Below are 13,075 nucleotides of genomic sequence, written 5' to 3' on the forward strand. Positions count from 1 at the left end.
ATCTGCTGTCACCTGAGTTTTTGATCTTAGCCACTCTGACCGTTATGAGATAGAATCTCAGGGTTGTTTTCATTTGCATTTCCCTGATAACTAAGGTTGTTGAACATTTTTTTAAAGGTGCTTCTCAGCCATTTGGTATTCCTTAGTTGAGAATTCTTTGTTTAGCTCTGTACCCCATTTTTTTAAAATAGAGTTATTTGGTTCCCTAGATTCTAACTTCTTGAGTTCTTTGTATATATTGGATATTAACCCTCTGTCAGATTGGTAAAGATCTTTTCCTGATCTGTTGGCTGCCTTTTTGTCTTATCGACAGTGTCCTTTGCCTTACAGAAGCTTTGCAATTTTATGAGGTTCCAGGGCTATGCTTTCTTGACTCCTAACCCGTGATGACTTTTCCTTCTCCTCACCTCTTTCTCTTTCTCTCCCTGCCCCATTCTCCTCTGACACCCCTAGGCCCAGGAACCCTAAAACCAGCCTGTCTCTTTTGCCCAGCTATTGGCTGTCCGCATCTTTATTTACCAATCAGATATAACTTGTGGGCAAGGCTACAGGGTATCACTTGGTCTATGTGAGGAGGAATCAATGTTAGCACTGGAATACAAGCATCATCAGGCCAACCACTACAGGTAGAATTGTAGTATCAAACATTGAATGTGCTGCCCTCCTGCCCTGGTCTATAGGGTTTGGAGTTTGTAGGCATGCAACCCTGTGCCTGACCTAAATGGTCCTTTTTTTTTTTTTTTTTTAAATGCTTTCAGTTTGTCTGTGGCAAAGAAAAACTGGGCAGTCACATTGTATTATGTGCTCCAGATGTCACAAGAAAATAATCAGGTTAGGTGGTTTAAGTGACAGAGATGAGTGTTGTCACAGTCCGAGAGGCTACAAGCTTGGATCAAGGTGCCATCAGTGTCAGTTTCCGGGGAGGCCTTTCTTCCTGGCTTTCAGACAGCTGGTTTCCACCTTCCCATGTCCTCACGTGGCCTTTCCTCTTCACGCATGCAGGGAGAGAGGCAGGGGGAGAGGGAGAATGGGGAAGGAGAGTAGCAGCAGGGAGAGCACATCCTTGTGATCTGTCACACCCCACATGTTCCTTAGCCCTCTGACAAGAACACAGTCCTGTTGGATCAGGGGCTTATCTTGTGACTTGTCTGGGGTGACATAAATGGAAGATTTATTTACCCCAAACAAGGAAGGAGTCGACAGACCATAGAAAGTCTAACGTGGTGAACAAATGACTTTATTTGGGTCACTCCCAGGAACAGAGGTGACTCATAGGCAGGTGCACCAACAAAAAGTCCCACCCCACCCCCAGTCATTATTTTTTTTTACTTGAAATGTTATGAAATGTTTTTTTTTTTTTTAGACAGCAGGGAGGGGAGATCAAAAAGCCAGGGGAGGGTGTCCCATAGATGTGTGGCCTCTTCCCCAAGAGGAAATGGGAACAGTCCCATTATTACGACTATAGATCTAGCTGTTTAGCTCATTGCCATGACTTTATGTATGTCGTCAGAGTTACTCTGCTTCAGTCTGGCAATGGTCGTGCCAAGAAGCCCAGAGGTAGCAGCTATATTCCATGTCCCGCCCCTCAGAACTTTATTACCTCCAAATAATGACACAGTGGAGGTCAAACCTTCAGTATGTCGATGTTGTATGTTGGGGTTCCGGGTGAGTTTGTTGTTCATCTCAGATATCAGTTCTGGTTTAAGGTGTTTTGCTTTGTTTTTTTAAGTCCAGCTCTAGACTCAACATGTAGAGACCTATTTTGCTTTCGTTTTTTGCATAGAGTCTGTATCAGCAGCCACTTTTCTGTTGCTATGATAAACATCATGACCGAAAGCAACTCAGGAAAGAAAGGCTTTATTTTGTCCTATATTCCACAGTCCATTGCCGAGGGAACGCCAAGGCAGGAACTCAAGGTAAGAACATGAAGAAGTAATCACAGAGGTACTTAGCTTGCTAGCTAATGCCCACGCTCATGGTTAGCTACCTCTCTTATACAGTTCAGGTTCACCTGCCTGGAGTGGTACAACCCACAATAGGCTAGGCCTTCCCCCATCAATCAACAATCAAGAAAATACCCCCACAGACATGCCTGTAAGCCAATCTCACGGAAGCAACCCCTCAAGTAGGTTTTGTTCCATGTTGTATCGCTGCAGCAACAGAGAAGCAAACTAGTACAGGATCCAAGTTTTCTAGACTGCATGACTGCGCAGCCCAAAACCAAGCTGAGACAAAGAACATAAAACAGTCACAGTGAAACCCCCACGGTCACACAGGTGCCACCTAGAAATGCAGAAGCTACTACACCGAAGTTGACCTCCCAGGTTAAACCCTGTGGCGTTGACTCTGGCTTTCTCAGGTGAGCTTTCCAGAATCCACAGAGCCGGCTCATGACTAAGGCTGTCATCCATTGGCCAAGACGTTGGTGCTTCGTCCTAGAACTACACTAGTCTTGGATATAGCCTGTCAGAGCCCCTGCAGAGTCCTGGAGACTCACCTTGCTCTGGGTTGCACAGCAAGGGAGTTGAGAACTACATCAAACCGCAACAGAAAGGGCAGATCTGGGGAGGGGACAGGGAAGCGGGAAATGGAGGTCAGTGGGGCAGGAGGCAGAACGACGTCAGGAACATTGAGTTTTCTTCTGCATGACCTGGCAGAATGACACACTTAGATAATCTGAAGCACACGGGTTTAAACCATTGGAAAAATCTGTACAAGTGACTGTGTGGTTTCAGACCCACAAGGGCGCGAGGTGCATATCTTACATCCTAAAGCAGACCTGGCCTCTAGGTTCTCGCAGCAGCCCCCAGTCCCTGCCTGGCGTACCCTGCCCCCAAACCTTAACCCCGACCCCAGCCCAACAGGATCTGGGGTGTCCTTACCCCAGAGGCTCTTCCCTATACAATCCAGACATTTTGGTCTCTTTCTTTCCCCCCTCCCCCTCCTTCCCATGGCTATTTCTCTGGCCTTGGTCCTTAAGGCCATCGAACTCTCTTGGAAGAGCAGCTTCCCAGTAAACCTGCCTTTAAGACAATCTAATCTTTCTTGGATTGGCTCATTCTACCTGCAGAAAAATAATTTATCTGTGACAAAAATGTTCCACCCCATTTCAGGCATTATACTTTTGCATGGACTTTCCTGAGAAACTTCATCCAGGAAATACACACACACACACACACACACACACACACACTCACTCTCTCTCTCTCTCTCTCTCTCTCTCTCTCTCTCTCTCTCCCCATGTTAATTAACAATCTCATTCAAGTGAATGTTTAGGGGCTGAGAAGATTGTTCAGTCAGTAAAGTGCTTGCTGTGTAAGCCCGAGGATTTGTTTTTGATCCCCAGTCATCACAAAAGCCCTGTAGCATGGCCTATGCTTGCAATCTCAGCACTGGGGAAGCAGTCTTGTGTGTCCTTGGGGCTGGCTAGCTAGCCAGCCTAGTTGAATTGGCTAATTTCAGTTCCAGAGACCCTGTCTCAAAACACACAAACACACCACACACACACACACACACACGACACACACACACACATGAGACAGACATGCATAGACACACAGAGAGAGACACCCAGAGATAAACACACATACACAGAGATACACATGTAGACACACACACATGCATAGACACAGAGAGAGAGAGAGACACAGAGATAAACACACATACACAGAGACACACATGTAGACACACATGCACACAACACACATACACACACACACTCATACTCACAAGCATACCTAAAAGTGAAGCTGTTTTGTTTTTAAATTATTTTGCATTTCATTTTACATGTAGTGCCTGAGTATATATGTTTGTTTAACACGTCTGTAGGGGTCCACAGAGGCCAGAAGATGGTGTCAGATCTCACTGGAACTGAAGTAGATTCTAGGAACCAAACCCAGGTCCTCTACAGGAATAACAAGAGCTCTTACTCCAGTCACCAAGTGAAGTTTGTAATTTGCATTTTATTTTTTGTCTACAGATGACCTTGTCTGTAGGTTAGCCTAATATTATGGTTTGAATATAATGTCCCTCACAGGTTCATTTTTTAGTGCTTTTTACCCAGCAGGTAGAGCTGTTTGAGAGGCAGTGGGCCTTGGCTGGCTGACATGTATGATAAGAGGCTAGCCTTTAAATGTCGTAGCCTAGTCCCTTGGTCCTAACTTCTCTGCTACCTGTCTAGTAGATGCAAACAGATTGTCATGTGGTTTGGTTGCCATGTTCCCTGACCCTGCTAAAACCTTGAGCCAAAAAAAATAGTTTCAACCTCAAGTTGTTGCTACAAAGTATTTTGTCAGAGCAAATTAATGTGGGGTAGAAATTGGAGTTGCCACTCTTCTAATGTGTTTTTATTAGTAATTTATTTTATGAACATTATGTCCTCTAAAACAATTTTCTGACCTAAGCCCCAAGTTATGCCCTAACAGCCTGCCCTTCTGTCTAGGTTCCCCCACCTTCATAATTAAATAGTAATTGCATGATTGTTTAGGTCTGTCTTCCTTGCCAAATTATTTTCCCAATGAAAATAACAGGCAGGCTCGTTTTCATCATAACAGTATCCATCAGGGGCTCTTGCCTATAGCAATACATTCTTTGTGAATGAGATATTTCATTCACTCACTTAGTCATCCATTAATAACGTTCACAAACCTGAGGAAGTATGCTCCACTTAGGAAAACAAACATCAGTGTAGGTTCTACCTCCAAAGGTTTCACAACTTACCGCAGGAAGCTTCTTATCATCATAGGTAAAAGCTCCTTCTGAGAACCCAGTGAAAGAGGAGACTCCGTTCCCCAAGATACTCACCTCAAATGTCCAGGAGACTTTGTATTCAATTTACCAGCCCCCCCCCCCCCGGCTTTCCTGGAAGGGCATTCAATGTCTCCCTAAAACTTACTAGAATCCAAGGTCTTTCTACAAAACAGATTTTCAGACATATCTAAAGTCAGGGGAAAGTTGTTTTTTTTTTTTTTTTTTTTTATGCATTGCTACCTTCTTTCATGGACTAGGAAAACTATATGTATATGTATAGGTATATGTATTAATTTCCATGTCTCTGTGATAAAAAAAAAAAAAAAAAATCCCTGACAGAGAAAGCTGGAGGGAGGAGAGGTGTGTATCGTTTCTTGCTACAAAGGCTGACAGAGCTTCACCTCGGGTAGATGAAATAGAAGATCCCGGTCCGCGGTGGGAGTTCAAGATGCTGGGTCTTCTCAGCGTGGGGATCATGACACCAAGAAAGCTGGGTCCAGAACCAGAGGTGGGTGTGGCCTTCAAGTCTTAGTCTTAAAGACTTGCTTCCCCTCATCCCCAAGGTCCTACAGCCTCCCAAAACACAGCCACTGGCTGGGAGACAGAGATGCTCAAAACTGGCCTGGAAGGGAACATTTCAGTTGAGCCATGCCTCCGATGATAAATTGAGTGTTACTAGGGTAAGAGGCACCATTAGAAATTGAGCTGACAGTGTTTGCCAAAGCATGGATGTGTGAAATAACTTGTTACTACAAAGAACATCAAGTGCCTTGTGAAGCTGCGGGTGGGACTAGAGAGTCTGTGTGATTGTGTGTGTGACTGTGTGTGTGTGTGTGGGGGGGGTTGGCAGGCTGGACCCTCATCGGAGGACTTTGTCCCATACTGCAGGAGCTTACTCAGGATGGAAAGATTGGCTTTGCAGTTTAGACAGAGCCCCCTGGTGGAGGTGTGGAGGGTCTGCTGACAAAAGGCTGGACCTAGCTGGAGGGCTAGGCCGGCAGGAGAGTCAGCAGGACTTTTGTGATTCCTTGTGGGGTAAGAGTCGGCAGGCAGGAATAAGCTCCAAGGATGCCTTGAGTAACCAATAACCTCCACACCAGCCCCTTGGACATGGATACGAGTTCAACAAAATAAAAGTTATCAAGGCTCACCCCCCCCCACACACACACACCAAAACAGAGGACATGTTTGTTGTAAACGACGAAAGAGCACTTGCGGTACCATACAACTCCCGGGATCTGGCAGGATGACGAACAGCGACAGGAAAATCCAACTTGCTTTGTCCTCACAAACAGTGTGATCCCTGTGCAGTCACCCAGAGGCAGCTTTCCAAATTTCTTTTTGGAAATGGGAACGGGGACTGTACTGGGATGCTAGGCTGTCCACACTGTGTGAGCCAAATAGATTACTCACCCTCTCCCAAAGACTTCTGGGAGACTGTGTACCTGGCAGCCAAGGGGGAAATTCATATACAGATCTATCCAGTTGTATGCCCTTGGTAACTGAGAGGGTTTATCAATCAACATAAACTCAGAATTGTGATCTGATTTATTAATTTTTTTTTATTGTTTTTCCAAGGCAGTGTAGACAGAGTTTCTCAGTGTAACATTGACGCTCCTGGAACTCATGCTGTAGGCCAGTCTGTCCTCAGACTCAGAGCTCTACTTGCCTTTCCATCTCTAGTGCTGGGATTAAAGGATGCTATACCATGCCCAGCTGGCTGGCTGCCTTTGCTTCCTTTTTTCTTTAGCTGAAAGGACCACTGAGTAGATTACTGAAAGGATTTCTCTCTCTCTCTCTCTCTCTCTCTCTCTCTCTCTCTCTCTCTCCATTCAAAATTCTTACAGATAGAATTTCTAGCCTGATGTGGTAGCACTTGCCTATAATCTCAACACTCAGGAGACTGACTGGAATATTTTGAGTTTATGGCTAACCTGGGCTGCATCTTAACCTTGGGGTCAGCCCAGGCTACATAGTGAAAAACCTATTTCAAACAGGTGGGGCAACGAGCCAGGAAAGGGACATACACACATAAGTCCTGCGTTTTAGATGCTAAGAGAGGGGGGTTAGACATTCCTGAGCCTCCTTAGTTACATAGCAAATTTGAGGCCAGCCTGGGCTACATGAGACCCTAACTCACTACCACCATTCCAGACACAGTTTCCATTTGGAATCTCAAGATTTATAAATTTCATTTGTGGTTAAATCAAAACAAAACAAAACAAAACAAAACAAAAACTATAAAAGCACAACCCACTTACAGTTAGTTGTAGCTTCAAACATCATATACCAAGGTCAAATACCTACCAGCTTTCAATTAAAAACATTTTCTTAAGAATTCTACTGGAGCTCCCGGGCGTGGTGGCACACGCCTTTAATCCCAGCACTTGGGAGGCAGAGGCAAGCGGATTTCTGAGTTTGAGGCCAGCCTGGTCTACAAAGTGAGTTCCAGGACAGCCAGGGCTATACAGAGAAACCGTGTCTCGAAAAGCCAAAAAAAAAAAAAAAAAAAAAAAAAAAAAAGCCAAAAAAAAAAAAAAAAAAAAAGAATTCTACTGGAGCACATTCACATACCCTATGACTTACATATTCAAAATCTATGCTTTCAATGAATTCTTACTTCATCTGAACATTAGATAACAGAAATGTTCTAAAAATGATAGAACAAACGTTCTATACAAGAAATATTCTCTTTCAATTATTGGGGCCAAGAGGAAAGATATCTTATGAGGGTTTCAATGAAACAAAAGTATAGACCATGATGAAAATCATACCAGAAGACTAACACATGCCCTGAGATGGAGTGTGTGTTCCCATGACGCCGGTCCTCATTGTCCTGCTGAGTAGGGGAGACCCAGTTTAATTTACAGACTCCGATTTTGTTACCTGGGGATTAAGGGAAAGCTCCCCACTCAGTAATCCTTTCATCTGAAGCCTGACAGGCTGTGGTGGGGGAATTCTCATCCAGGGTAGGAGTGATATTGTATTAAGAGGAAAAAATAAATAATAGCCTTGAGGGCTTAAACTGCTGCATGTGCTGATGGGAAACCTCGGCCTCTCCATCTACTGTGTGTGTCGTGGGAGAAAGGTGGGAGGTGTTGAGGACCGGATGTCACCCCCACATCACATTGATGGTCTTTATGACAGGTGGCACAGCTCTGAAAACATATGCGTTTGTTAAAATCACTCTGCATGGAAAAGGATCACCCCAAATTTTGGTATACAGTGGACGGAACTGTTCGGAAAGATGGCACTTCTCTGCCTTGTGTGAGATGCCAGATGCCAAGAGTATGACCACTAGTTTTGGTGGTTTGGCCAACAAGTTATCTTTAAATTGGGCCCAATGGATGAATATCACTTACTAGTTTTGCTTTTGTACCAGGATCTCCCTTTATAGCCGAGGTGGACATCCAATTCATTATCCTCCTGCCGCCCTAGCCTCCCTACTACTGGGATCACAGACATGCATCAACATTCCTGGCTTGCAATAATAATCCTGAAATATAGCTTTTATAGTCTGACTTCTAGGAACAAAAGCATGCACAACCTTCCCAGCATAATGCTTGCCCATGGCTTTAAAGCTTGCTAGAACCCAGCCCAGTCCATTTCCCCTGTTAACCAGCCCTCCTTCCTCATCACCTTGTTCACACAATGACCTATTTTGTGTCTGAATGTTGGCATATGTTGAGTTTCCTACGGTATTTGCTTTTAATAGACTATGATGTGCTATAAACATGCCTTACAGTCTTCCTTCCCCCTCATAAGGAGCACTGTCCAGCATCATGTGCCCTTTGGATGGATCCTTGGGGAGAGAATATCACTGGACCAATTTGTTACACAACAGCCGTGCCTGCTCCTCAAAGAAATGACTACACGAGCTGCAGCTATGGCTTGGTTCATGCCAGCATGCAAGAGTCCCTGAATTAAGCCTCTAGGACTACACATATACACACACTAAGACATTACTCCCTGTAAGCAGCTATATTTCCATTGTCTTGTGGCTACTAGGAAACTCAGAGTAACATGTGTATCACTTTAGTGCTGACTATAACTGGATCTTTTCTTCAGTGATTCTCTTCCATATCTACATCTTCAGCCCTAAAAAGGCTTTTTACATCACGACTTTATTTGCATCAGCTTTTCCTCTGACCTTACTGTCCTGACCTCTGTGAAGATGGGGCAGTTGAGACTGAGTAGTGGTTGGCTTGTTTTTCACTTTTTCACTTTTTATTTTATAGTCCTGGAGATTGTGTCTAGGCCCTTGCATGCGATGGGCTAGTGCTTCCACTGATCTGTGCCTCCGTGTTAAAAATGTTTATTTGTTGTGTGCGTGAAGTGTGTGTCTAGGGGTGCCTGTGCCATGGTGTACTTGTGGAGGTTCGAGGACAGCCTGTACTTGTTGGTTCTCTCCTTCCACCTTTGCGTCGGTTCCAGGATGGAACCCAGGTTATCAGGCTTATACAGCAAACACTCTCATAGCCACCTTGCCTGCCCTCTACCCATCTTTTCTCTTTTAATTTTCATTCAATCTCCATGTGTTAATAAATTGCCTAAGCTATTATTGAACTCATTCTGTAATCAGGGTAGGCTTTGAACTTTCCAACCTCATGCCTCAGCTCTCCAGGGACTTTAGGGATTATAGACTTTCATGGCCAAGGCTTGACCACTTTTGGCTTTTAAAATAATTAGCTCTATACCCTAGATAGGGGGATAATACTCCTCCCACAACCCATAGGCTAACAAGTAAAAAAGAAGACAAAAACAAACAAACAAAAACAGTGTCAAGTGTGAGATATTTCCCCTTAAGTTGTCAATCAAGGGGAGCCTAGAGACCCTCAAGACAATGCAGGTGGCTGCCATTACTCTTGGTTAAGCATCTGCTGCTGAAGACAGCACACACTGTGCCATAGGACTGGGAGACATCCAGCTGGTACCCATCAGGCAGCTTCTTTCCTATTGCTTAGCTTTCATAGTAGGAAAAGGTGTTAAGTAGGCTGTTTGAGAGTAAAAGCATCAGTAGTCTTGATGTGAACCTGGAATGCTGTAATAAGTGTCCTGGAAAGAACACGCCCACGGGTGCCATAATGGCATGAATGTTATGGATGCAACCAACAATTCTCTTATAGGATTTAAGTCTCCCTCCATTGGAGAATTCCTGTAACAGGTACTGTAAATCTGGCCAAGACCTTCTGGCTAGAAAACCCAACGACTCTAGAGAGAACTGAACGTATTACTTTTATTTTGCTACATAGCATCAAAAGGCATTCTAAGTGCAGATCTTTTTTATCTATAGATCAGCCAATATTGTGCTCAGACCTCATCAGAAAAGCTTCTTTATTCAGTGGGCAACAGTAAATATAGAACTTACAACTGCTGGGAAAAGAGAGAAGATGAGCAAGTGGTGTTCAGCCATAAATGAAACATTGTGTCTCTCTCTTTCTCTCCCTAAGTCTCAGGGAACATTGGCAGGAGGGGGCAGTATTGTAAGGCTAGAAGAAGATGGGGTGAAACAGCGTCCTCTGGATGATAGGACTGCTGTGTTCATGGTACCTGGCTGCCAGCACGAGAGTTACATAAGATTAACCTGGTCAGCAGTCCAGCTTGGTTGGGGAAGGAGCACATGACCATCCCTCAGCTCAGGAGCTATTGACAGTTGGTAGTTGCTAGGGAAGAGAGAGCTAGTGTTCTTCAGTGGACTAATCCCTGGTGGTTTGACCATGTTCCAGTGGGTGATTCCACACCATACATATATGAACAGCACAAATAGACTCCATGAAGTATATGTATAACATATATTACAAAATATATAATATACTACATATAGTATACATATCATATATTATACAAAATATAATATACAACATATTCCTAAATATTTTATGGAAACACACACACATACATATTTGAAGTTGAGAATGTTGGTGGGTTTTTGCGAGGAGTTGGAGGGTAACATTGAGAGTAATGACCAATAAATAGTATATGTATAGATGAAAATTTGAATATATATATGAAATTGCAGGGCTTACTAGGCTCGGGCAAGACTACCATGAGTTTGAGGACAGCTTGGGCTATGTGACAAGACCCTATCTAAATAAGAACACAATAAAACAGAGCACTTGAAAAACAACTCGTGTATTCTTCAGTCATTTAAAATACTTTTTGGATTTAGGTGAAAGAAAAATAAAAACTGATAGGATCAGAGGTGAGGAGGACACATCATCTGCCCCAACACTGGGGAGTAACTGGGACCAGCTGGACAGGCACCCAGGAACTCTGCTGGACCAGTGGCACAGGTTACTTCTGGACTGGGCTGGTACCCTGAGCAGACCTTGGGCGCAAACTCTGCAGCCCATCCCACAACATCCAGAGGAAGCTCCACTCCCAGGAGCTCTAAAATGCCCAGGATCACAGGATCACAGGATCACAGGATCACAGGATCTTGGTTACACCAGTATCTCAGGGTCCCAGAGGCAGCTTGACTCCCAGGAAAACTGACACACACAGGATCTCAGGATCATAGGATCCTGTAATCACAGGATCACAGAGAATGCTGAACTCTGAGGAGTTCTAACACAACCAGGATTACAGGAGGGACAGGCTCCAGTCAGATATAGCCAAGGCAGGCTACTTGGCATTATCAAAATCCAATTTCCTCACCACAGCAAGTCTTGGATACACCATCACATCAGAAAAGCAAGATTCGGATATAAAATCACTTCTCATGATGATGATAGAGGACTTTAAGAAGGACATAACTAACTCTCTCAAAGAAATACAGGAGAACATAGGTAAACAGCTAGAAGCCCTTAAAGAGGAAAGACAAAAATCCCTTAAAGAATTACAGGAAAACACAAACAGGTAAAGGAAATGAACAAAACCATCCAAGATCTAAAAATGGAAATAGAAACAATAAAGAAATCACAAGGGGAGATAGCACTGGAGTTAGAGGAAAGAGATCAGGAGTCATAGATGCAAGCATCACCAACAGAATACAAGAGATAGAAAAGAGAATCTCAGGAGTAGAAGATACCATAGAAAACATTGACACAACAGTCAAAGAAAATGCAAAAAGCAAAAAGCTTCTAACCCAAAACATCCAGGAAATCCAGGACACAATGAGAAGACAAAACCTAAGGATAATAGGTATAGAAGAGAGCAAAGATTCCCAGCTTAAAGGGCTAGTAAATATCTTCAACAAAATTATAGAAGAAAACTTCCCTAACCTAAAGAAAGAGATATCCATGATCATACAAGAAACCTACAGAACTCCAAATAGACTGGGCCAGAAAAGAAATTCCTCCCCTCACATAATAATCAAAACACCAAATGCACTAAACAAAGAAAGAATATTAAAAGCAGTAAGGGAAAAAGGTCAAGTAACATATAAAGGCAGACATATCAGAATTACACCAGACTTCTCACCAGAGACTGAAAGCTAGAAGATCCTGGGCAGATGTCATGCAGACCCTAAGAGAAAACAAATGCCAGCCCAGGCTACTATACCCGGCAAAACTCTCAATTATCATAGACAGAGAAAACAAGATATTCCATGACAAAATCAAATTTATACAATATCTCTCCATAAATCCAGCTCAACAAGGGATAATAGATGGAAAACTTCAACACAAGGAGAGAAACTACACCCTAGAAAAAAGCAAGAAAGTAATCTTTCAAAAAACCCAAAAGAAGATAGCCAAACACATAATTCCACCTCTAACAACAAAAATATCAGGTAGTCAATCACTTTTCCTTAATATCTCTTAATATCAATGGGCTCAATTCCCCAAAAAAGACAAAGACTAACAGACTGGATATATAAACAGGACCCAGCATTTTGCTTCCTACAGGAAACACGGTTCATCAACAAAGACAGACACTACCTCAGAGTAAAAGGTTGAAAAACAATTTTCCAAGCAAATGGTCCCAAGAAACAAGCTGAAGTAGCCATTCTAATATCCAATGAAATCAACTTTCAACCAAAAGTTATCAAAAAAGATAAGGAGGGGCACTTCATACTGGTCAAGGGAAAAATCCACCAAGATGAACTATCAATTCTGAACATGTATGCTCCAAATGCAAGGGTACCCACATTCATAAAAGAAATTTTACTGAAATTCAAAACAGCACACTCCATGCAATAATAGTGGGAGACTTCAACACCCCACTCTCAGCAATGGACAGATCATGGAAACAGAAACTAAACAGAGACACAGTGAAACTAACAGAAGTTATGAACCAAATAGATCTAACAGATACTTATAGAACATTTCATCCTATAACCAAAGAATGTACTTCTCAGCACTTCTTGGTACCTTCCCCAAAATTG

Source organism: Mus pahari, chromosome 19, assembly GCF_900095145.1.
Source record: "Mus pahari chromosome 19, PAHARI_EIJ_v1.1, whole genome shotgun sequence".
Lineage (NCBI taxonomy): Eukaryota > Metazoa > Chordata > Mammalia > Rodentia > Muridae > Mus > Mus pahari.